Raw genomic sequence first — 26,331 nt, 5'->3', positions numbered from 1 at the left:
TCATAAAATTTCTTATATGATTCTATATTCACTGAAATTCTTTTCTATACATCTGTAATCCCACAAGTGAATGTGAACCCTACCAGTGTAAATTCTGTGTGATATTCATTTTTACATACACAAAGTCTAACACAGTATTACGTAATATATCAGGTCCTCAGTGTCTATTTTACATGACTTAATGAGTGGAAGGATGGATGGATGGATAGGAGGATGGATAGGTGGATGAATGGATGAAGTGTTACTAGTCGGTATGATTTTATCACATGAATACCCTCAAAACAGTTAACTCTCAGTTTTTGGCAGGATAATGTTCAGATTCCCTAACGCCACTCTAAAGATACTCTCTGATACGGCAGCTTAAACTCCTATACTCTCCTAAATAAATTGCCTAATTGTGCTGTGACTATTTTATTACTACTCTCCCCAATTGCAGACTTTTGTAAACCACACTCCTGGTTCTATATTCAACACATGCACACAATCTTTGCTGTGCCAAAGCAGAGCTACTTAGTATTCTTTCTTTTGGTTGGTATACCAGTGGGTCTTCTGTGCGTCCGCTGTTCTTTCTTAATATCTATTTTCAAATATCATATTATCCTTTATTCCAAGAACCTTTCTATGTATTTCCTATTTTGCAATTTTATTCTACAAAAGTGCTCCATTTAATTCTAAGCAAAACCATAACTTGATCTTAGCTATGTCCTTTCTTGATACCAGTAAAATGTTTCTTCAACCCTTCGTCAGATGACTTCTGTTTCCACTCACCTCTCTTTTGGAGCCCACTTCTTTATTATGATTGCTAAGCGGTTACTTTCATCTTCTGAAGCTAATTGAAAGCCTACTATGGGCCAGGCACAATTCTATATATTTGGGCTACATCAGTGAATGAAATAGATAAAGATCCCTGCCCTGGTCTGGCTTATATTCCAACAGGAATAGGCAGATAATAAAAATAAACACAATAAATAAGTAAATTAGATGGGATTTTAGAAGGTGATAGAAAAAATAAGAAAAAGTATCAGGGTAAGGGGCATAGGAGTACCTGACATTTAAATGATAGGTAGAATGAGCTTACTGAGAAGTTGACATTTGAGCAAAGATGTGAAAGAGGTGAGGGAGGGTCAAATCTGGAGGAAGAAATAACAAGCAACGGGGACAGTCAGTGCAAGACTCTAACTTAGGGAAGTGCCTGGCATTTTGGAGGAACGGCAAGGACCCCTGTGGTTGGAGATGTGGATGGGAAGAAGTAGAAAAGGCCGTCTAACTTGTAACTGATGGATCAGGTGAGATGGTGAAAATCATATCTACAATACCATCCCTAAATACATAAACATCACTTTCTATTCTTTCATCCTGTTTTCTTTTTTTCAGAGCATATATTACAATCCATGATTATTCCATTTATTAATTTGTTAAAGATATTATTTCTCAGCCTGCCTGTTGGTGCAGCAGTTAAGTGAGCACATTCCGCTTTGGCAGCCCCGGGTTCACCAGTTCGGATCCTGGGTGCAGACATGGCACTGCTTGGCAAGTCATGCTGTGGCAGGCGTCCCACATATAAAGTAGAGGAAGATGGGCACAGAGGTTAGCTCAGGGCCAGTCTTCCTCAGCAAAAAGAGAAGGATTGGAGGCAGATGTTAGCTCAAGGCTAATGTTCCTCAAAAAAAAAAAAAAAGATATTATTTCTCTTTTCTACTAGAACATCAGGTCCTGGGACCAGGGACTTTACCGGTACCTAGAATAGTGTCTGGGACAAGTTATGTCCCAATTATACTTGTTGAAGACATTAATGTAGCATTGTCTTCTTAGATTTTCCAACTGTCATTTACCTACGTAGCATATTCTTCAGATCTGCCTGTCCAGTCCCAGATGCTGATGCTCGAAGTATGTTCGCTGAATTGAACTCTAATGATGGGAAGTGAAAGCAGCCCAGTAGCCTGTGATAGACATGCTTCAAGTCTCTCAGCACAAGAGCTTTCCCCGTGGTAATTTATGTATTTTCCTACAAGCTGTGTGTGGAGCTCCACTGAAGCTACTAATTGGTAAGGAGAAGCCTCTAGCTGTGCTCAAACGGCACACAAACAAGTAGGAAACGAACTGTTCTTATTTTTTTATAAAGATGTAAAGTTGACACTAGTGCTCTATCGTCCATATCCCCAGAAATGAGAACCCTGTTCACTTAGAAATATCTTCTTAATGGAGAAGAGAACATAATAAAAAAACGAAAACATAGCCCTCTTTACATTAGTATTTCTAGGTTTGTAAATTGTTTTTTCATATGTGAATAAACAGTGAAATAAGGTTGTGTAAAATTTTAAAATGTGCTGAATCATCTACATATTTTTCTTAGGTAGTAGTTCTAATCCTAATTCTATAAATTTTAGCTTTCAAATGTCTCTGGACCCCCAGATGGAGTAGAGATAGCGCCAGTCAGGAACTCTGTGTTCATCCCAGAGCCCCGGTGGGGAGGACATTGGTAATGCTGCCATTGATCCAGGATTTCTAGGAAAATACTTTATTATCTTTAAAAGACAATATTTATTGGGAATGACCCAAATGAAGCACTATGGAAAAAATTAAAACTAGATGCAGTAAGATTTTAAATGGAAGATATAGAATTAGAAATAGTTTATTCAATTATTTCTGTAAACAAATTATTCAAGGAGGAATATTATGTGAACCAACATAATTTGAGAAGCAGTATAGTACTGGGTTTGAAAGCGCAAACATGAAAGCTACACTGTCTTGGCTCTAATGCTAGCAAAACTGTTTGTAAGATCTGTGATCTTGGGCCATTTACTTAATCCCTCTGTGCCTCAGTTTCCTCATCCATAACGTGGTGATATTAATAGCACCTCTCTCATGAGGTTGGAAGTAACATGCATGAAACATTCAGGATGGAGCCTAGTGGATAAAAAATACTTTTTAAAAATGCTAGCTATTTTGAATAGATATAATATGTACCAAGACACATCCATTACCTGTATCTTGTTCAAATCTCATACAAACAGTGCAAAGTAGTATCACCATTCCTATTTTCAAAGATAAGGAAACTGAGGCTCAACAAACTTACCAGGTCAGCTCAAGTCCGCACATTTAGTAGATTCTGAGGCCAAAATCTGAACCAATCTTGTCAGATTTGAAAGCCCATACTGTTTAAACTCACATAACTTCCAAGGTGATTACAGGTCAATATTTACTAATATCTAAACTTGTTGATGTTTTATAGCCTCTTCCTGAAAGCCCAGATAAGCTTTTATCCTGGATCTTTCTCTTAATTGTTGAGATTGGTCTCATTTTCTGTATATTGCTTCTTTGGATTCCTCAATTTTTTCTTTAGTAAATTTAGGCTCCTCTTTTCTCCCTGGCATCAATTCTCATAGGATATTGTCTTTATTGGATATATTTCCCTTCTTTGGAAGGAACTAATTAACCACTTCTTGGGGACTTCTCATTTTGCAAGGACGAGAACAGATTTGGGGACAGCACGTGCAAGAACGTTTTGCTCAGTAGAAAAGCAAACAAACAAACAAATAACATGGCCTTTCTGTTTTTCTTCTCATTTAACTACGACCACTGTTTAAAGCAAAAAAAGACTCAAAAAGACCTTAGTGATTGTCTCAGTGCTAGGATCACATTATATACACAATAATAAAATATATACTGACTATATATATATACATGCCATAATGATAATATATATAGCATTATGATTATATGTATAAATATGATAGTACGTAAGGCAGAATGCTGCCTCAAACCTTTTTATTGCAGATGGATTATAGTTAGCTGATGTCTAAATAGTTGGATAATAGTTTCTAACGTTCAGATAATTGGAAACATCAAGACGTTTGATAGATTTTTAAAAATTGCTGATTCATATAAATGTAACATAAATTTGAAAATGAGGAACTTGCTACTTTTTAAAAGGGAAATGAGAAAAATATCCTGTTCAAGCCTCCAATTCTAATTTTTGAATGACATCATATGGTGAATTTTCTAAGTGTAATGCTCAATTTTTATTTTCTATTATTTATCATTAAAATACCTAAGTACTTAAGATACTTTCACTACATATATAATAAATTTAACCTAGTTCCTTACATCCAGTAATATGTTGCACAAGAGATGATAAATAAAAATTGTATATAATAATTTGCAAAATAATGATAAAAGCTTATAGAAGAATCTGACAAAGAGTAGTTATACCTCAGAAAAACTATTAGAAGTAATCCAAGGAATTTGTAATATAGTAGGATACGCTCAGCTTTCCAAGTGGTGAAAATAACATAAACAGAAGTTTAAATTTTGTAATGAGCATGATATATGCTGTGATAGGATGTTAGGCCCGTGAAGAGTGACGGATATAGATTAAGTCGTGATAATGCTTCATGAAACAAAACGTTTATCTCTTTCTCTCTCGCCTGTGACAGATGTTATGTTGGAACTGCTCGTGTTCCAGTTGTCAATATTACTGCAGGGATGTGAGCCTCAAAAACAAGTTTCCTTTCCTTAAAAGAAATTATGTTGGCTCACAATTTCATGTTGCCATTGTGATATTCAATTGATATTTCTCCCACTGTAACCTCTATGAGAACAGGATCTTATTTATTATTGATGACCCTTAGAGGTATATATCTGGTATAATATAGAATATATATGATGCACATAGTATGGTAAGTACTTGCTGAAGTTAATTCAATTAGCAGAGACCTACCTGCTTGGGGGATCTGCAATAAGTAAGCTTGAGAAATGGGTATTCTAGGCAAAAGAAACAGAAATTTAAAGGATCTGAAATAATAATCTTGGAGTATTTGAGAAATAACAAAATTGCCATGGGTGGCTAAAGCAGAATAGAGATGGAAGAATTGTAGTAGGTGGGCTCAGAGAAATAGAGGGCATGGGTTCTGTAGGGCCTTGCAGGCTATGGTAAGAGATTGGATTACAATCAAAGAGTAGTGAAACATCATTAGATGGCTTTAGGGAAAGAGAGTGTGTGACATATTTTATATATTTAAGGGTAACTTTGGTTGTTCTACTTGATAGAAAATAGACAGAAGTAAAAGTGAAACGTTAGGAGGCTGCCTTTGCCCAGTGAGAGATACTGGTGTCTCAGACAGCAGTGGAGATAGAGTCAGTATATTTAGGAGCTAGAGAAACTGTGCTTGCTGATAAATCGGAGGTGGGAGGCGGAGATAGAATGAGAAGAATCTAATAAAAACACTTCCTAGTCATTTGGCTTGAGTAACTGGGTGACTATTTTTGTAATTACAGCAGTGGACAAGGCGAGGTTGGTTGATATGTGGTTTGAACATATACATAAATCATAAGTATTATTTGGGGCATGTTAATTGAGGATGTCTAACAGACAGTTCTAACTGAGCATGAGATTTGAGATAAATGATTAAAATTTATTTTAAAACTTTACAAGGTATATTTGATATTATTGTCCTTACTAAAGTAACTTGGTTAAGGTCATGTAAATTGGCAAAATCAAAATTCAAACCCTGGGGTGACCCCTAAGCTAAAGTTGATTTGTTTATGCTGCTCTGCACTGCTCTGCCTAACCTGTTATGAAGCACCAAACAGACATTCAGATGGTGGTAATTTAAGGCAGGCTGTGATCCATAAAAGTTCTGTCTGAGAAGGAAGAACATTCTTTCACTGGGGTAATGCATGAGGTCTTCCTCAGGAAGGTAGTCGGTGAGTTGAAGGGGTCGAGTTTCAGCAGGCAGACTAGAGGCAAAGACTTTCTGTCTGAACCAGACGAGAAAGCCAGGTAGGAGCAAGAGCAGAGGAGTGGAAACATTGTTGATACACATTTGGGAATTGAACCTCAGCACAGACAGAAGAGAGAGTTTAGGGGTGGGCAGGGTAAAGGAGAATGCTGGAATGTTGATGCTAGATCCTAGATGTCAAGGTAAAGAAATTAGACTTTATTCTGGAGAGGAAAACTTCAAGTTTTTGAGTAATCCTAGATGGATGGCCATATAAATGCAATGTAAAGTATATATCCCTCTCATAAAAAAACCATAAGAAGTCTAAGCCAAAGGGAACCAAAATCCAACTATTTAACATTTGAGAAATCTGAAACTAAGATGACAGATTATTCAACAAAAATCAGATAAAAGTGGGTGGTTAATCAATAGCATTGGAACTCGGATGTCTCAATACACGAGTGTCCTTTCCATTTCCCACGCAGTGCTATGGCCTATTCCTTGTCATCTCGTATACTGTTATTGTTCACGTCCATAATTCCTCTATCTTCACCATCTCAACCACAGTGCTTTGCACTGTATGGACTCAAAAGGTATTTGTTCAGAATTCTGTGCTGATGGTGGCTGTGATGACAAGCAATAGTTGTTTATTGTTATTGTTGTTGTCTTATTTCTCCACCTCTATCCACAAAACTAAAACATCAACTGGGACAGCAAAACCAAAACCCCAGAAATAACACCTACAAAAATACTAAGTATTCCTACCCACTCCCAAATATGGGTGACTGGAAAGAAACCACTGAAGGCAAGCCCTGCACGACATCAGTGACCACGCAGTTGGAAATGAAGAGAAGGCTTGGGGACCTCTGATGACCTGTTATCCAGAGAACCTTAAAATGGCCTATAAGTACTCACTGGAAATTAGAGAAGTCCAGTCTGAGAATGGCAGTCCAAACTGGAAATGGCTTTTAAGGTTCCAATATGCAGTTGAGCGCAAGAGGCTAAAATAAGGTCAAAGGAACCATCTGGGCCCAGTGAACTCTCAAAACTAACCTACTGAAGCTCCCTTGCAGGATAAAGCCCCATACTGAGGAGACAGAATCCAAATTGACAAGACAGACAATAGGGGCAAAACCGTCAGACGTTTTGGGGATGGGAAAGAAAATCGATAGTTATCACAAATTACACAACGGTCTTTTAAACACTTCACAAAGACAGTACAGGGGAAGTTAGGGGCCATGAAGCCACATCTAACTGCAAAGGAGGCTGGGATATGTACCTAGCTGTGTGCCTGGGAAGAAAGGGTGGATACAGATTTTGGTACCCAATGGTAACCTCTACCACAAACAGAGCCATTGCTCTCCTGGAAGCTTAGAGGCATTTCCTGCTATTTGTAGAGATGGATTACATAAAATTAGAATCGTACTTTCATATATGTGTATGCAGACATGCTGAATTCATATCCGAATATTCTATTGTAAGCAAATTCATGTGTTATTAAATAATCTTCAAAAATATTTTGTTTACTGATTACAACACCCTCCACCTTTTTTTCTCTTTACTACTACTCTATCATTTGATATTAGGCTATACCAACAATTTTCTATTACAAATTGTGCTTGTGCATAACTGTCTATCCACATTAATGACTATTTTCTAAGGAAAAATTCCTAGTGGGGAATTTCTGTGTTGAAATTAATGAAGAACTTTTATGGTTCCTGCTATATATTGCCTACTTGTCTTATATAAATGTTCTACCAGTTTGCATTCTCACATGAGTATATCAGTAGCCGTTTTCTTATATGTTGGATCATTATCACTTTTTAAAAAGCTTTGCCAGTTAGTAAGGAGGAATTGTCTCAACTTACACGAAACTTGTATTTATTGATTTTTTTATTGAAGATTGTCGTACTATCTTGTGGCCATTAAATTGATATTAAGGCAATCAGAAATCAGTCTCCAGAGCCCAGAATCATGTTAAATCCATTCAAATGAGGGAATCATGTAAGTCCATTTTCTTAAAGCAAGAAAGAAGTCTGGAAACTAGAGTTTTATGAATGACTTTAGGAGGAAAGATTGGCACATATTTGCCACACATCCAACCCATCTTTTCCGAGGACTTGGTAAGGAGTAACATTTTAACCTACACCACTAAACCCACACTCACGTTGTCTGTTGATTTCTCCTACACAGGATAAAGTTAATATAGTCTCCATAAAATCAGAGCTCATAGCTATTGAATGCCATTCAATAACTTCATGAAGAAAATGAAAATGCTGTGCCTATAAACCCATTCTGCTGTATAATGTCGTGGATTATTAATATTGTCTAGTTCTACTAGGAAGGATATTCTTATCACTTCTTATCTTAAACAGAACATGTAACTTGATTACTATCAGTATGTGAAACTTCTGAGTTATATCTACGTTGTGAAATTCTAGAATATTATTTACCAACAGATTTTAATGCATCTAATACAAATGAGACATTTGGTGTTATAAGATAATTATTAGAGCTGATATAAATACATCAAAGATTCATTTGTTAATAGAAATATTGCTGCAAAGGAGTAAGGAGGATCAATTTCTAATCTTCTTTGGATTAGAATTCTGCATATTTTTTGTCATAACACTTAATATATGACTGTTTACTTATCCACCTTGAAGAGACTTTTTCAGATCTGTATTCCCAACGCCTAGCTCATTGCTTGCTGTGTAGTAGTGGCTGAAAAAGTACTACCAAACTTTGATAATCCAAAAATTTTAAAACAACAGTAAGGCATTTGGAATATTATTGTATTCTGATCATTATTGTCATCATCATCACTATCACCGTTACTATCACTATTATTTTGTGACTTGTCCAAGGCCTGTTTCACACCTTGAATTTGAAAGTGACAAAGACTCAGAACTAATCAGTTTATCAAAAAGGAAGATTTCTCATTAGCACACGGGGGTCGATCCAAGGCATTCACAGACGCAAATGCAAATAAGCTTCCACAACAATTGGGCCCAACACTCAATTACTTTCAGGGCACTTTTTTCTTATTTTATTTCTACTCTTTTACACCTATTTGATTATCCTCCTTATTTTCTCAAATTGGCTTTCTCCACCTCTTAAATCCATGTATCTTCTTCCTTCCACCTGACTCATCGATAGCCAAGACATCAAAGGACCCAATAGGAGACTGTCTTCTTTTTCTAGTCCCAGTAGCCACAGTTCTGAGAAAGATACTGATTTGCCCAGCTTGAACCAGGGATCTAATTCTGAATAAATTTTCTCTGTTTGGAGTCACGATCATGCTATGACATGGGACACTATCACGTAATCATTCACAGAAATGAAGTTTGAAGATTAACCAATTTGATGAATGATCGATTTGGACAAAATTAATTGCTGAAGGTCATTTTCTAAGTCATCAATTTGCCAATTGATTAATTTGTCAAATTTGCCAAATATACTAATTGTTAAAAATGTTTTCCAAAGGGTTTGATGAGCCTGTTAGCAGCTTTAATAAGAATGTACACTTTTGGTCACGGCTGACACAAAAACTTCTTGAAATATATATATTTAAATATTTTATATATATCTTACAGTAGATACATTTTAAACATATATAAATGTTTCAAAATATATACATACATGTATACACACATACAAATATATACAGGCATACAAATATGTACTTTTAATAACAATTTAAAATTAACCTAACCAAAGTTACAGTTAGCTGCTAAAAATAGCACATTATACCTAATTTACTTTAAATTTGGAAAATAAAAAATAACATCCAAAAGCCTCCTAAAAGAATCTGAAGGACCTGAATCACATCATGTAGGAAATGCTAACATTTTGGTATCTAATAGGAAGTGATTGCAAACATCATCTTGTTAGCTGTTAGGAGAAAGATTCAATGTCAAACAGCAAAAGTGTCGAAGTGTGGAAGCCAGACACGGATGCCCTGAAGGGATAAATATAATGGTCTCTATGAATAGAAATAAACTAGCAAGTGACAGGAGCAACCACATCACATAATAAATTGTGGCAACTAATTTCTAGATATAACAATTGAAATTTAAAATGCCACATGAAATTGCAAATGAATCCTAAAACTGTTAAAGATTAGAAATCCAAAATGAATGTGTTTTTTAAATTACATTAATATGAAAAACTTCCATATATAGTAGTAAAACTTTGGTTACAGAATCTATAATTCACATTTTGAAATAAATATATAAATATATTTAGAATTCTAATATTAACATTTTGAATTGAATGTTCATAAAGTTATATTTCAGCAGAAGAGACCAAAATCATATATTCTTATTAAGCTCTTAAAATGTTCCCATTAAAGCTCTTCAAACTTTCTCTTAATTTGTTAAAATCATAATTACCAAATTTCATATATTTTTTAAATCAGTTATTTAGCAAAGTATTCATCAGTAAGATTGATTTCAGGCAGATTAATTATGTGGAAAAATAAATTCCAGTAATTTGGTTTGGTGAATTTATTTTCAGCAAATTGGTTTTATTTCATGGATGAACAGGGGACATTTGAATTCTCATAGATTTCTCCTACATGGAGGTCCCAGATCATGTCGGTGGTAGGTTACAAACAGGTGACACCCCAGATATCCCTATTTCTAGTTTAGCAGACATTCCTTCTCTTTTTGTGGTAGAAAACCACTTCAGTGCCAGTAAGCTAAAAATGTCATACTCCTAGACGGGATTGCTAAAGGATTTGAATTAAACTGAGCACTTAAATCATGTCTTTGAAATATCTTTCCTGCCCTACAACCAATCCAGTTTTTAGCTCCATGCCCCTTCTGGTTGAATCAGCACTCACTCTGCCAGAAGCCTTTGCCATCACATGCATACTACTGTGGCCCTTTTTAAGCCCTGTTCTGCTTCTGTAGCTTGCTTCAAAAATTGGTAGAGTAAAGGGGCTGGCCCAGTGGTGCAGTGGTTAAGTTCACGTGCTCCACTTTGGCGGTCTGGGGTTTGCCGGTTCGGATCCTGGGTGTGGACATGGCATCTGTTGTCAAGCCATGCTGTGGCAGGTGCCCCACATATAAAGCAGAGGAAGATGGGCATGGATGTTAGCTCAGTGCCAGTCCTCCTTGGCAAAAAGAGGAGGATTGACAGTGTATGTTAGCTCAGGGCTAATCTTCCTCAAAAAAAAAAAAAAAAAAATTGGCAGAGTAAAGTATCCGCTATAGGTTTGAGATTAAGGCAGGTGCCTAATACAACATCAACAAATCAAACAGGTAGTGATGGATATCTTGATGCCCTAAACCAAAATCCATTTCCAGTCCCAAGAGAGAACCTCAGGAAGTGGGGATGTTTTGCGTGTGCATGCATGCGTATGCATATGTGTGAGTCTGTGGCTATGTGTATGCATGTGTGAGTGGTTGTATATCCTTGTACATTACATATGTGATATTTGGGCATCCAAAATAAAAATAAGGAAGCCAGAGATCACCTAAACTTTGAGAAAATAGCATTTAAAAAAATGGGGCCACATTTACTGACTCAGCTGATCTAGAAATTAATTTATTAAACTGAATGAGTATTTAAAGACGCTCTTATAGACGCCAGGGTTGCAGGAGTAAACAAAACCGAAAGAGAAGTACAAATGCTCTCAAATGGGAGCTGTCTGCTATATTCCAAGAAGAGCAAGGAGGTTGATACAGCTGGAGGGAGTGAGAAATGGTACCGGTAGTATCAGGCGACCTCCAGGAGGTGACTGGAGGCCAGGCTGTGTAGGGGCTTGTGGTCATTATAAGGAATTATTGTGAGTATTCATAAGGAATTTCAGGCAGTGTTGACAATTTCCTTTTCTTCATGCCTGACATTCACTAGATCACTAAAGTCTATAAGTCTACTCCTGGAACATCCACCTAATGCTTTTGCTTCTCTACTTTTGACTATCACTGCCCTGGACCAGCTCTCACCATCTCTTGCTGGTACAGTTACAGTAGCCACGACACTGGGCACTCTGATTGTCTCCATCTCCACATCGCCACAAGAGAAGTCTTCCTCAATTCCCTTAAAAACATGAATCTAATCACAGAAAGATTTTAAACATTCTCACTGCAATGCGATAAATCCCAAATGCTAGCAAGGCATTCAGGACGCTGGCAAATCTTGTCTCAACTTACTTTTTCAGCCGAATCTCTAGGTAGTACCCTCTCTCTCAACCTCTCTATGTCTGTAACCATCCACCCATACTTCATTTGGAATCAGATAACTTGACATCAGGCCTCAGTGCCTTTGCTCTCAATAGCATTTTGCACTTTATTATATCATTTAATGCTATTTAAGGCACTGGGCTCTGTGTCCATGTGCTGTCCCTATCTGTGTTACAAGTACCATGTATGCCTTATAGTGCATATTCAACCTATTAGGACTTTTCTGGATATCTTGGGAGGGCAGGAGTGGGGAGATCATCTGGATGCTCCTAGTAGAAGTACCAGGTACTCGATAGTAAGGAGCAATGACTGGGCAGTAGTGACTGACAACAAACGTCTAGGTATAGGGTATGTTTAAGAATGTGGGCTCTGGAGTCAGAATGTTTGATATTGAGAAAGTGACAAATTCCTGCATGCAAACTAGAGATAACAACAATGCCGAACTCATTGGGTTACTGCAATGATTATCACAGTGCCTGACACACAGCACATTCTCAATAAATGTTAGCTATCGTGAGTATTATAAACCAGGTGCACCACTTCACAGGTGAGAATAAATCCACCCTGTTAAGATAGAGGCAGGTGTAGGGAAACCATGAGAGGTCAAGTGGAAGATAATAGGGGCTTCAGGAAAAGATAAATCATGTTTTTGCTACAAGGGGGACTCCTGGGATAGGTGTAAGCACATTGATTTACTGGGTGCAGCCATGAGTTTGTGGATTCTTCGGGCAATGGCAGGGCTCCTGGGCACCCCACTGAAAGGCAGCTATGACACAGTAACACAGCAACCATATACCTCCATGCAAGTGTCGTACGTGAAGCATCCCAGAGAATACTCACTTCTTGGAACCACAGTTAGTCGGAGAAGAGAATTTACAATATACCTGGTGGTTTAGAACCATAAAATGGCATTTTGCTCTATTTTATAATTGAATTCTACTCCCAAGTTGGTAAAGCCAAGATAATTACCTGCTATTATATATATTCCTGGAGCCTATTGTATGGAATAACGCATAACAGGTCTCAATAAGTTTTTGCTGAATGAATTAATGCTGAATCTTCACTTCCTCTTGGCAATCAATATTTTAATTACATTGTGGCAGTTATGGTTAATTCACGAAGCACTAATGGGAAACAAGCACATTCCACAGGGAGAAAATATAGACCGGAATGCAACAAATAGCACCATGGACACCGTTAGGTAAATATATTAGTCTCTCTTCTCCTCTGCCTGTCTACTATAATCTGAATCCCATATGGAATAAAACAGCAGGCTTCACGCCTTCTGTTATCTTCATTTATATTCATTTTACAAGTATTCTTTTAGTCTTTGAGGCTTAACATGTTGGTGCTAACATTGAGTCACATTTTTACCCTCCCTATTCCTTCAATCAACCAATATTTGAGCATCTATATATTGGTTGAGCATCTGCTATATACTAGGCATACTGTTAAGTGTTGAAGAAACAACGATTAAAGAGGAAGACCATTCTCTCCAAGTGCTCAAGGTTTGCTGTGGGAAGAGACAAGTAAAGAGAAAACTGCTGGGTCCTGTTTTTGAGAAACACTTAGAGAAATTTGAAGACCCAGAAGGTGATTCCCGGGCTGGATCTTGAAGGAGGAACCAGGTCAATTCATAGAGGCAGCTGTAGGGAAATTGATCTCTCGGAAATCTTTGGGGCCCACACTCTTTTCCTGGCAATTTGGCCAGATAGTATGTTGAGGGTAAGTTTTATTTATCTTCATGGGTGAATTACACCTCATGACACCCTCTCCTCTTAGCCGCATGAAAATGGCATGAAAAATGTAAAAGTAGAATAACTATCCATCAACGTTTGATGGGGCGGTCCTGTTCCACACCTTTTATCCAGTTTAATTATTAATAGTATCCTCTTCCACTGTCAGAGTGTATTGACTTAAGCAATAAATTATACCATCACCCTATTAAAGAATGACCAAGACAGCCTTAATGTTTTCAGTTTGACTAAACTTTAGACAGGCTTTTTCCTGCCTCTAGGCCCCTGACCTCTCTCTCACCTGCTGTCCTTACAGAATCCAGAAGCCTAACCACAGAATTTACTTCCCCTCCCTTTTAGAGCACTTACTGTAGAAAATATGTGATTGTAAATTCTTTTTTACCCTTTTCAGTTGCAAGTCTTTTTAAAGGCTTCTCGCAACTAGTCCCCCTCCTTTGGTGCTTTCCAAAAGGCACCTCATCAACATAAACCCAATGGTGCTGGAAAGGGGCTTGTTATGAATTACAAGACACTCACTTCACCTTTACAGTTCTGAAGCAAGTTCAGGAACTGAGGACAAGAGATCAAATATTGTAACAAAAGATGCTCTCATTGCTCTCATTCTTAGGAAATTCCAAGGGTTTTGGGAGCTGTGACTGGGAGGAACCATGGACTAAGTCCAAATATATGAAAAACATATTATAGTCATCTGAACGACCAACTATGTATTTCTTATGAATCACAATATCCCAAATGCCTAGTTGCTCCTAAAGAGGGGTGGTGATCATTATTGCTGTTAGGGGCCTGGAAGATGACTTTTTGCCACATAGTGTTTTATGAACTGGCATCTGGACTCTTGTTCAGTTTTCTCGCTGTTGTGGCTCATAGTTCATTTTCTGCACAGTGATTGCTTTAATCTCTGAAGAAAGGCACTTTGGTTTTACACACAAGCTTACACTATGTTTTGTGTGTGAGAGGAAACTCTTCAGCATAGTCTACCTTGTTCTCTACACAAAGCATTTCTTTATATTTGTATTGTCAACTGGCGTACTTCTCAGGCCTCCACAGTGGCTTGTTTGATTAAAATGGAAAGTTGTGTCAAATAATTTCTCAGTTTTAAGTCGTCCTCCCAGAGTCTCTTTCCCCACTCACCTCAACTGTCTCACTTATCTTTCGAACAAAGACTTTCAAATTGGAAAGTGCTAGAGAAGGGACTCTTGCTAGTCATGGTAGATAAAGGATGGCAAGAGGCCTCTAATGTTTTGTGTGCAACTTGACCTTAGACAAGAAAGGCCAACCAGCAATTATAGCATAGACAGCAGGCAATGATTGTTCCTTTTCTTTATCTGGGACATTGTGGACTCTTCAAACATACTTCAGTAATTACCCAGTGGGAGTGGCATTTGCGAGTTGTAAGTAGTTGGTTCAAGGGTTAAATGTATTTTTTAAACACCTAGAGTTGAAATGAAACAACTTAAAAAGTTTAGCAAAAGCTTTTGGAAGAGATTACTAACAGGTATTTGTTAACAAACGTAAGGGTGCCTGTTATCTAACTTTTGGGTTTTTTTTTCAAATAGCCCATGATGTAGTAATCTGGTCTGCCCAATACGTATCTTATCTTTTTTTTTTTAAGAATGGCCCTGAGCTACAGTCTGTTGCCAATCTTCCTCTTCTCTTTATCTCCCCAAAGCCCCAGCACATAGTCGTTTATCCTAGTTCTCAGTCATTCCAGTTCTTCTATGTGGGACGCCGCCTCAGCACAGCCTGATGAGTGGTGCCATGTCCGTGCCCAGGATCCAAACCAAAGAACCGCAGGCCACCGAAGTGGAGCATGCAAACTTAACCACTCGACCATGGGGTCGGCCCCCTAACTACTTTTTTAATGAAAGAAAAGAGTTCAAATATTCTGCATGAAATTAATAGTGAAAAGTCACTATTTTCAAAGTAAGTGGTTGTAGTTTGCTCCTGAGCTGTGTCTGCCCCTGCTTTTCACAAGTATCAGTAGACACGTGGTGAAGTGGAGGGATGCCAAGTCAGGAGCCAATGTTTGCCAGAGTGATGGAATTCTTCCTGGGAAAGAATTGACTATAGAGCAGTATAGAGAGCCAAGCAGGACAAGCACGCCCACTATAAAACTATCTTGAAGCAGTGGTTATATGAAGAGAGGGACAGTTTTGAGAACAGTCTGCTGGCTAGTGCTCAGATTTACCTCCCAAGCATGTGGACTTATAGTGGTGGTAGTGGGAGAAGGGAGGATACTGGATAAAGCTTTGAGGCTCATAGTTCAAATAACCATCATCACTAGGCTAAAATATTCTCTTTCCTGGACATTGACTGGCTTGGAATCTTCAACTTTCCTTTTCTGCCTTCCGGTGTGGGCCAACTCTCTTCTAGTTGGACCACGTATTTTTCGTGCAAACTGATTGCTAATCAGGCTTTGTGGGACAGATGTGTAAGCAAGATTGCATTAATATTAATTCCCTAAATGCGTGGTGCACCACCTGACCAAAGGCCATCAACCTCTGCTCCTCTTCTACTACCCACAAGCACCCTCGCTTTACTCCACACCACTTTGTCTAGGAATTCTCAGGATGGTTTCTCAACCACTCTGGATGATACCCTGTGGTCAAACATTTTCTCAGATTTCCTCACCAGGGTTCTGCAGCACTGTTTCTGTTGTCAGTGTCTGTTATCGAAGGGAACACAGCTGCCTGCTCAAGGCTTTAAGGTTCCTGAGCAATGCTAGATTCGACACAGAAGTGGGCACATTATCCTCCTCTCTGAGTTTGCCTTGTCGTCTGTCACCTGGACTCAGAATCGTATGCTTGCAACTCTAACTGTGTAGAGTCCTTCAGAATAACAGTGTTTGCAGTTTCTGCCTCTGTATTTCTTTACCTCAGACTTTAAAGAAGGTCCTCAGATGAGTGGAACCAGGTAGAAGCCATTATAACGCAATTCTCCATGAATAATTATGAAAAGAATCATGATAACAGCAATAGCAAACCACCTACTGAGTGCTTAGTGAAGTCCAGATACTGATCTAAGCACCTAGCACGTGTCAGGCTTTCTTATAAATAATTCTTCAAGCAATGCTATGAAGTTGGGGGTATTATGTCCATTTCGCTGATGAGGATCCTGAGTCTTGGAGAAATTAAGTAAAGTCCAATGAGAGAACTGCGACTTAAACTCAACTCTGGCTGATTCCAAATCTATTCCACTCTACTGTGACTTTCCTACCCCTTCCTTTGCCTGTTCTCCTAGCGATCGGACATATAGTCCTCTCTTCTCTCTCTTCTAGATGGAATCCATCTGCGTAGCCACTCGTTAAAAACAAGGGGGAAAGCAGATGAAAATAAAATAAACGGAAGAAAATAAGCTCAAAAGATACCCACAGATAGTCAAACCTGAATTTCACTTGGGACTCAGGGCATTGTGCTACATTTAGAAATAACAGTATCTTCAACCTGGTTCAATCAAATAGTGTAGTTGATGAGATTTTATTTTATTTTATTTTTTGGTGTCCTTAAGACACAACAGACAGCAAAGTTCTCAACTAATGGATTTATTCCTCTATTCAATAGCTCATTATCAGATGCCTAAAATATGCTTTGATACTGTGCTAGGTGCTGAGAATTCAATAGTAAAAAACTAAAGTATTTTTGTTCATGCAGTTAATAGTCTGGTAGGGGCAACTAGCCTTAGGCAAAAAATTGCACAAGTATTTAATGAATAAAATTGTGTTAAATGCTAAAAAGGAAAAATACAGTATGATCTAAAAGCATTTAAGACATAAGATGTAATCTTGTCTGGGTTGAACTTTCAGATGAGAACATTGGGTGGGTATGCTTTATAGTTAGCCTTATGATCTTTTCTTTTTTCCTTATGTTTCCATTTTGCCATAGCTGACAAAGGATAATTATTATAATAATTGATATTCTAGCTATGACAGTGTTGGGGCCCAGGGAAGATCGCCCCAAAATATCCCACAATGGCATATTGACTATTTTGAATTAAAGCTATTTGAGAAACAAAATGATCATTCTGGTCCTCCTGTCTCTGTTCCCCGTGAAAGCAGGAAATGAATCTCCCCTGTGAAAGGTGCTCTCCGTGTATCCTGATCACAGAGCTAGAAAATTCTGGGCAGAGAAGTCGGCATCAACAAACCTTGTTAATTTATCATCTCGACCCTAAACTCTGTTTATATTCTTCACTAATTACGTACCCCAAATCTAAGTTTCTTAGTCCTGTCAATTCCTCACAAATGTCCTTTGTATAAAAGATGTATGTACTACCTGCTTTGCTCACTCTCCAAGCATCGTTTTCTTGATTCCCCCGTGTACGCATAAATTGGGTTTTTCTCCTGTTACTCTGGTCTTATGTATTAGTCCAGCCATAAGAACACAAGAAGGGCAGAAAGGAATGTTCCCCCTCCCGGACAGATGCATATACAAAGCTCTTAGCCTCATACTTGGCACACAGCACATGCTTGATAAGTAACAGTTCCCTTCTTCTCTGGTATCCCTGCCATGTACGTACTTTCTGCCTCACCTTCATGACTCATCACACTTAACTGAATCTAAAATAACACAGTTTGATAATGAGAAACAATTTTTTCCCTGTTGACTAATTCATTACTTCTTCTTCTTTTTTTTTTTTTTGACGAAAATTAGCCCTGAACTAACATCCACCACCAATCCTCCTCTTTTGTGCTGAGGAAGATTAGCCCTGAGCTAACACTTGTGCCAATCTTCCTCTACTTTATATGTAGGATGTCTGCCACAGCATGGCTTGATAAGCAGTGCATAGCTCTGTGCCTGGGATCCGAACCAGCGAACCCCGGGCTGCCAAAGAGGAGCATGTGAACTTAACCGTTAAGCCACTAGGCCAACCCCCTTTTCTTTTCATCTAGGCCTTTAAAAAAAATCTTCCTTGCCACATGCTATGGTACATGAATGGGTGAGAGACAGATGATAGGCGCAAACGACTCTAATATTGATGTATACTCCCTGTTTTTTCTTCTATTCCAATCTAGCTCCTGCTCTTAATTCTTTTGACTCTCGCAACATCTTGGCTATTCCCAAATGTTCACCTCTGTTGGTTCCACATGCTAGTTTATGATATCTGTCTTGGATGCTTTCCCAGTAATGATCTATTTAGGTAAACATTTCCCGGGTGAAAAACTGCACATGCCATAATGTTCAGATTTTATATTTTTTAATTAGCTAAAAATAAAAGTGTTGAAGGGTTATCCATTTCAGTTGATAGCAGTATACCTCTGCTCAGTTGAGACAGTTTAACCTTGTGAAGCAGTTAGCTCATCCCAAATGGATGGACTGGCTCCTCACCTGATGGCTGTCTGCAAAGCTGTCAAGGCCTGAAGGATCGACCCCTCGAGCAAGCATTATAATGGATACCATATCCTTTAACACATTTAATATAGATTACAGAGGTTTTCCTGGATGATGTACTCCACCCAAGTTTTTAGCCAAGACAGGGAGAAGTCTCTATAAAACATTTGTGCATTCAATTGATTTCTGGTGAAATAAAGGAGAAAAATGAAGAAAAGAAAGTGACAAATTATTGTTTTCAAATATGTGAAAGACTGTCCTTGGAAAGCAGGATTGAATGCATGAGGTCTAATTCCAAGGGGCGGATCTAGGATAAAGAGGATGATGGGTAAAAATTAGACTACTGGGGGTGAGCACGACGAAGTGTATTCAGGAATTGATAAACAATAATGTACACACAAAATTACACACGTTATAAACCATTATAATCCCAATAAAATTACTTGGGAAAAAAAAAGAGAACAGTCCTGAGGCCAATAAGCAAGGGATGTAGAAAGGCACATTGTGATACCACATAAAGACAGCCTTTATGACAGAATTCTTAAACAAAATGAATTGACGTGTCATATGGTTATGAGCCCTAACTTCCGAATTAACCAAATTGACAGCTGTAAAGGATTCTGTACATGAGAGTTTTCTTTGACCGGAAGTTCAGTTAGATGATCTCCATTGTCCTTAACCCCTCTAAATTCCTATGGCTCTAAAGCAATTTTTTTTTCCTTTAATTACAAAGCAGGGGGGATCATATCACAGTAGAAGTCTTTAAGAATATATTAGATACACTTTCATAAAGGAAAAATATTCTCCAGAGTTAATTCATGCAAAGCATAATTAATAATGCACTGCTTTCTCAAAAATTCATGTTTTGCTTTATTTTTATTTTTATCTCAGCATAACTTATAACAGAAGTGGCTTTGAACCTTACAGTCATAAGATTCATGATTTCATGCCCATAATGGGCAGTGAATACTAAACAATAAACAGGAGATGTGTTTGATCCTCCCTGTCAAATCTACATCAAAAATGGATGGATTGTTTCAGTGATTCCACAAGTGTCCGGAACATAGGCTTGCCCTTTTTACATATGTCAATTACATTTACAGTTTTGGAGCAATGCAATGATTTTTTTTCTAATTCATTTTATCATCAGGGTGCTAAGGAAGAAAGGGATTACCTAATCTGAACCCTTCTATTCTGTGAGGATATATGCTCACAGAAGTTAAGTGACAATGAGAAGAGGGAATAAACATTGCATACATCCTAATTGAGGTGTTGACTATGACGCTCCATGAGCCCCCTTGCTGAGAACCTCAGGACCTTGTTAGCCTCATACTACAGTCCTATATGGCTCGAATACCTACTTAGCTAATCTAATCAAGCATTAGGTCCACGTCAGATTGAGTCAGTATTGATGCTGGGAGTCCTGAGATCCTCAGACCTAATTTATTGTCTCTAAGCAAACCTTTACTGAGTGCTTATTATGTGCCAGACTCTATATGTGAAGCTCTTAGGACAGAGCTATCAAGAACATAAAATTCCCATACTCAAGGAACTCTTATCTAGAAAAGAAGACAAACAGTATAGAGAGTCAAGAAGCAGTATGTGCTCTGGCAGAGTGAAGGGATATGAGCTTATGGGATGAAAGCCTGTAACTTATTCAGGTATCAAAAGAACAGGGACTTTGTTTTATTTATTGCGAATCTCTAGTGCTTAGAATACCACGTGTGCAAGAATTCTAGAAAGAAGAAGAATGTGCAAAGGCATAGAGTCAAGTCAAGAGAGAACAGCTGGAGTTCAGTATGGCTAAAATTCAGTGTGCACACAGAATGTGGTGAAAGATAAGGCTCGAAGTTGACATAGGAGCAAGATCAGACAAGCAGAGTGGCCACACCAAGAAGTTTCTGTTCCTCTTGAGAGTCAATGGAAGAGTTTTAAGTGGGGCAGAAATTAATCTGATGCCTGTGTATAGGAGGAAGGAAATAATGTATGGAGAGTGGAGGGAGGGCATTGAGCAAGTCACTGGAGAAAAGGAGAACAATTGGGAGGGTGGCTAAACAGGCCAAATGAAAAAAAAAATTAGTGAAAGTGCTGATAAGGATCCTTTGCCATAAATTTGTATGATATATCCTTATGCAGTTACTTTAAACTTGATATATCATTTACTTCTAATGTCATTTCTTAATATGAATATGAATTAATGTGCTACGAGAGTTCATTTTCTCCTAACTTGGGGTGTCCCTGTGAAGACGGTGTTTAAGCCCCAGGAAGGGTATTCCTGGGAGAGGTGGCAGCTTGTGTCAAGATTTGGAGAGGAAGAGGGGAGCAGGAAGTTCATTTCAGCTGAAGTGTAACGGATGGAGTCTGAACTAGGAAAGGCAGACAGAAGCAAGATCATAAGGGGCTTTCTGCACTAGGTTAAGGAGCTTGAATATAATGATCCTGAAGCTATAAATAATCTGAAGCAAAGAAGTGCCATAATCTAGGAAATGCCAACAGTCAAAATATACTCATCTCTGGGCAGACATGTAAGCTCTGCAATGACTCAAGCTCCTACTCTAAGAGCACCCGGCGAGCAATACTTTAGGTTGAGCAAATACAAGGCAAACAGACAAACAAACAAATAAATCAGCAATTTCAATCTGCTTTTCAGTCTTTAATATGACTTGTTCATTTGCATTGTTTTTAAATTTTTTCCTCTTATTTATGGTGGAAGTTGAGGCTTTATTCTCATTCCTATGTCCGCCTCTTAGGTGGATAAAATTCACCTATTTAAAGTATAGAGAGACCTTTAGTGGCAAACACGATACAGTCTATACAGAAGTTGAAATGTAATGATGTCCACCTGAAATTATATATTGTTATAAACCAATGTTATCTCAATAAAAATTAAAATAAGACAACCAAAAAAGTAAAGTGTATGGAGTGGTGTGGAAAAGATGAGGACAAGAATGTGGTTTGTTTGCTAAAACCATCTAGTATAGGCTTGGAAATGCCAATGCTCAGAAAAAGGTAAGGAAGAGAGAGGGCGTGTCATTACCATGATGAAAGCTGAGATCAAAGACTTCCTGCTAAAAGTACATGGTTACCAGGGGCTCACTGGTCAGTGGATGGTTCATGATGGTTGAAAGTTTGTTTTAGATGAAAGAACAAAGATGGGAGTGAGTGGGTGAGGCAGTAATAACTAATTCAACCTGAAAGACATCTGGACCAGTAAGAAATTCCAAAGAGAAATTTTTAAAATTCAGTGATCCAAAAGGGACATGGCTAGAAATTGTGTGCAAGGACCATAGCAGGGTCACCTTCATGCATGTCACACTAAACCTGCCTTCTGACAAATCTAAGTCTCAGTTTCTCTCTCTTTCTCTTTCTCTCTCTCTCTCTCTCTCTCACACACACCATAGAAAATAGAAATTTTTTTTGTTATTACTGCACTCACTCATGTTGTAAAAATAAAACTGATCTCCTACTCACTTTTTATGTGCCAAGTTTTACATTTTTATATAATCTAATTCTCTCCCAAACCCTAGGATAAAGGTCCAATTATTGCATCCATTTTAAGGTCAGGAACCCGAATCTCAGAGACATTAAATAATTTGTACAAGAATAAATGACACACCCTTTTGGAAAACATAGAGTTATGATTTGACTCTTCAATCCATTCCTAAGTATATACCCAGGAGAAATGAAACATGTCCACACAAAACTTATAGCAAATGTTCATACCAGCATTATTTATAAAAGCCCCAAATTGGAAACAATCTAACTGCCCATCAACTGGTAAACTGATAAATTGTGGTTTGTCCATACTATGGAATTTTATTCAAGAATAAAAAGAAATGAGGTACTGATACATGGTACAACATGGTAAACTTTGAAACCATCATGCTATGTGAAAGAAGACTTGACAAAAGACTACATATTTCACAATTCCTTTTATGTGAAGTGTCATAAACAGACAAATCCATAATGACTGAAAGTAGATTAGTGATTGCCTGGCGCTGGGGCCAGGAAGTGGTGGGAAGGGGAAGGAAAAGGTAAAGACTGCTAATGGGTTGTTTTCTGGAATGTGATAAATGTTTAAAACTAGATTGTGGTGATGGTTCACAATTTTGTGAATATACTAAAAAACACTGAACTGTATACTTTAAATGGGAGAATTTTATGGTATGTGAAATTTATCTCAATAGAGTTTAAATGGTAGAGCCAGGATTTATACTCAGGCAGCCTGTAATACCTGAATTTGTGACTGATACACACATCAATCTTCTATTTATATATGGGGGTTGTCACCATTAATTGGCTCCTATGAAGTGCAAATGACAGTTTCCATAGATCCTCTTGCCTCTTAACTTCACCTAAATACTAAAATCTATGCAGCGCAAGTCATCAAATTAATTATCTCCTCTCCTTCAAAATGACAACTCTCCGGCCTCATTTTCTTCTTTTGTGGAGTCAATATCCTTTCTCTTTTCTAAAGTAAACTTCTTCACTTAAGCTTCTTGATTCTGTCTCTTCTCTTACTTTGCTCCACCTTTGATCCCTCTCTGGAAATTCTATTCCTCTCCGTTGCTTGTACTCTGGCTACAACACACTCAGATAGTCTCTATCCTTAGAAGAGAAACACAGCAAAAGAAGAAGTGTTTCTGTGCCCTTCTTTTCCTCCTCAACTTATTACCCTGTATCTTGCTTTCCGACGGCTAAACTTCTTGTAAGAGATCACCTGATGGTTCCATTGCTTCCAATTCCACATAGGTAAAACCTCATGCCCTCACAGTGGCCTTCATCCTTACTGCTCACGTGTTCTTTAAATATGCCTTCTAATGACCTCTAATGGCCAAATCCAGCAGATTTTCTAAACCCCAAATCTGGAGGCAAAGCAGAGTGAAAACATGAAGAAGATTTAGGCATCAGCACTTAAATCCAAAGTCTACCACTCTCTGAATCTGAATTTTCCTATTTTAATTAGTATAGCAAAAGGTACTGAAAACATCATTGTTGTGTCAGAAATACTCATCAACCTTAAAGAGAGCTAGACATATACTTTATAATATATGTTGAACAATCTGAGTTAACACTTCTGGATTTCAAGAAATGAAGAGACAAACTTCAACTAACCTGATCTTTAAATTATATTGATTGTGCCTTCCATAGAAAATATAAAAAGTTAAGGCAAGAATATTTATTTGAGGAAAAAATAAAACTACTTCTATAGATTTTATTTATTTCAACTTTTAATGTGGTATGTATGAAAGGATCTGTAGGACACTAAAGTGTAATATAAACTAAATTCATGTTGTAATAATTATTGTTTTCTATTCCTTCTTAGAATCAAATTCTGCTTATTATCTTTCACTTGAGTAAAACACACTTACTGTCCTTTATAGGTTATATGCATAAATGTAAATATACTTGGAGAGAAAATTTCAGGGTTCTCACTATACTCTCCTGATACTATAAAGGCAAAGCTTTTGTTTTTGAGGAAGATTAGCCCTAAGCTAACTACTGCCAATCCTCCTCTTTTTGCAGAGGAAGACTGGCCCTGAGCTAATATCTGTGCCCATCTTCCTCTACTTTATACGTGGGACGCCTACCACAGCACGGCGTGCCAAGCGGTGCCATGTCTGCTCCCGGGATCCGAACCGGCGAACCCTGGGCTGCAGAGAAGCAGAACATGCAAACTTAACCGCTGCGCCACAGGGCTGGCCCCAAGGCAAAGCTTTTTAAAACTTATTTACACTAAAAATATTGCTTGGAGTCATTAGCAAGTGGGAATAAAGACTTCTAAAACCAGTGATCAACAGAGGCTATTGATACCCCTAACAAGCACAAGTAAAATGTAAATATCAAACCCAATATCCTCATTTGCATTCTCTATCAGATTAGAGCTGTCTTGCTGGAAGTTAGAGGTTGAAGAAGTGAGCAAAGAAGCATTCATAGTAAATTTAAGCTTCATTTAGCTCTACTGTTGGTATCAACTGGTTACTGGAGCAATGATTTAAAAAATAATGAAAGAACTTTATGTCCAAAATTATTTCTTATACTCATTTCAAGCTAAGAGCCAGTGGTAGGAAGAATTTTGGCCCCCATAATCTTGACCTCTTGGTGTTACTCCTGTGAATACATCCTAAAAGGGATTTCAAAGACGTAATTAAGATTACCAACTATTTGACCTTAGATTTGTAGGATCATCCTAGATTTTCCAAGTGGGCCTAACCTAATCACATGAGCCCTTACAAGATCTTTGACTGGTCACAGAAGAAGTCAGAGATTTGAAGAACAAGGATTTGACATACTTCTCTTTGCTCAAAAATGAATTACAATTATGAAGAACTGAATTCTTCCACCAATCTGAATCAACCGAGTCAATCCAACAGTCCAGCTGGCATCTTGATTTAGACCTTGTGAGGCCCTACACAGAGGATCCACCTGAACCACACTGTGCTTAGCCTTCTAACCATGAAACTGTGACATAATAAATGGATGTCATTATGCGCCTCTAAGTTTGTGGTAATTTGTTACAGTAGCAATAAAAAAGTAATAGAGAGCCTCACTAATAATTTAATAACTATGTGACAAGCCTTGCTATGTTTGGCATTGGGTGCATTTGACACTGAACATGACAGAATGTAAGATTTTTAACTTACAATCTGTCCATGAAAACATACGTATGCTAGCTTACAGAAAGAATTGAAAAACACCATCGCTGGAATAACTATTTTCTGTGTTTCATATCCTTGGAAATGACAGAAATAGTCATATATCTTTGCTGAATATATATCATGGTGTTATACTTATGCATAAAAGATAAAGCCAAACTATTCTTGATTGCGGTATACTTTTGAATTCAACATCTCAATATATAGTCTTTACGCCCCTTCTGAGGATGAACAAATTAAACTTGGTTTTCAATGTATTGGTTCTGTACCTGCAGCCATTAAAAGCAGCTGATGTGAAAATAATTCTTCTACCCACAAGTGATGGGGAGAGAATTTGAGTAGTTTCAATTGTTAAGTTGGAAGTGACAAGCACTAGTTCTATAACTGAGAAACATAGTCTTTGTCACTCATTAAAAAATTACGTGCTGCAGATGAATCTTAAGGGTAATTTTAGTAATGGTTTAAAGAGCTACCTAGCTACATTTTAGCTACAGTATGATTCCGCTCTGTTAGAAAAATTTCAAGAGCGCTCCCCAAGGAAAATTTCAACCACAATCTTTACATCATGAAAACCCAGTTACCTATCAGTCAGGAGAGTAGACAGCAGTTCTCACACTATTACATAGAATCATTTCCTATTAATAATTAACAGTTTCAGGATCCAGGGCATTGACTTAAAT

The sequence above is a fragment of the Equus przewalskii genome, chromosome 10, assembly GCF_037783145.1.
Source record: "Equus przewalskii isolate Varuska chromosome 10, EquPr2, whole genome shotgun sequence".
In the NCBI taxonomy this organism is placed as follows: Eukaryota; Metazoa; Chordata; class Mammalia; order Perissodactyla; family Equidae; genus Equus; species Equus przewalskii.
The sequence above is the reverse complement of the archived record's forward strand: the minus strand, read 5'-3'. Positions refer to the sequence as shown.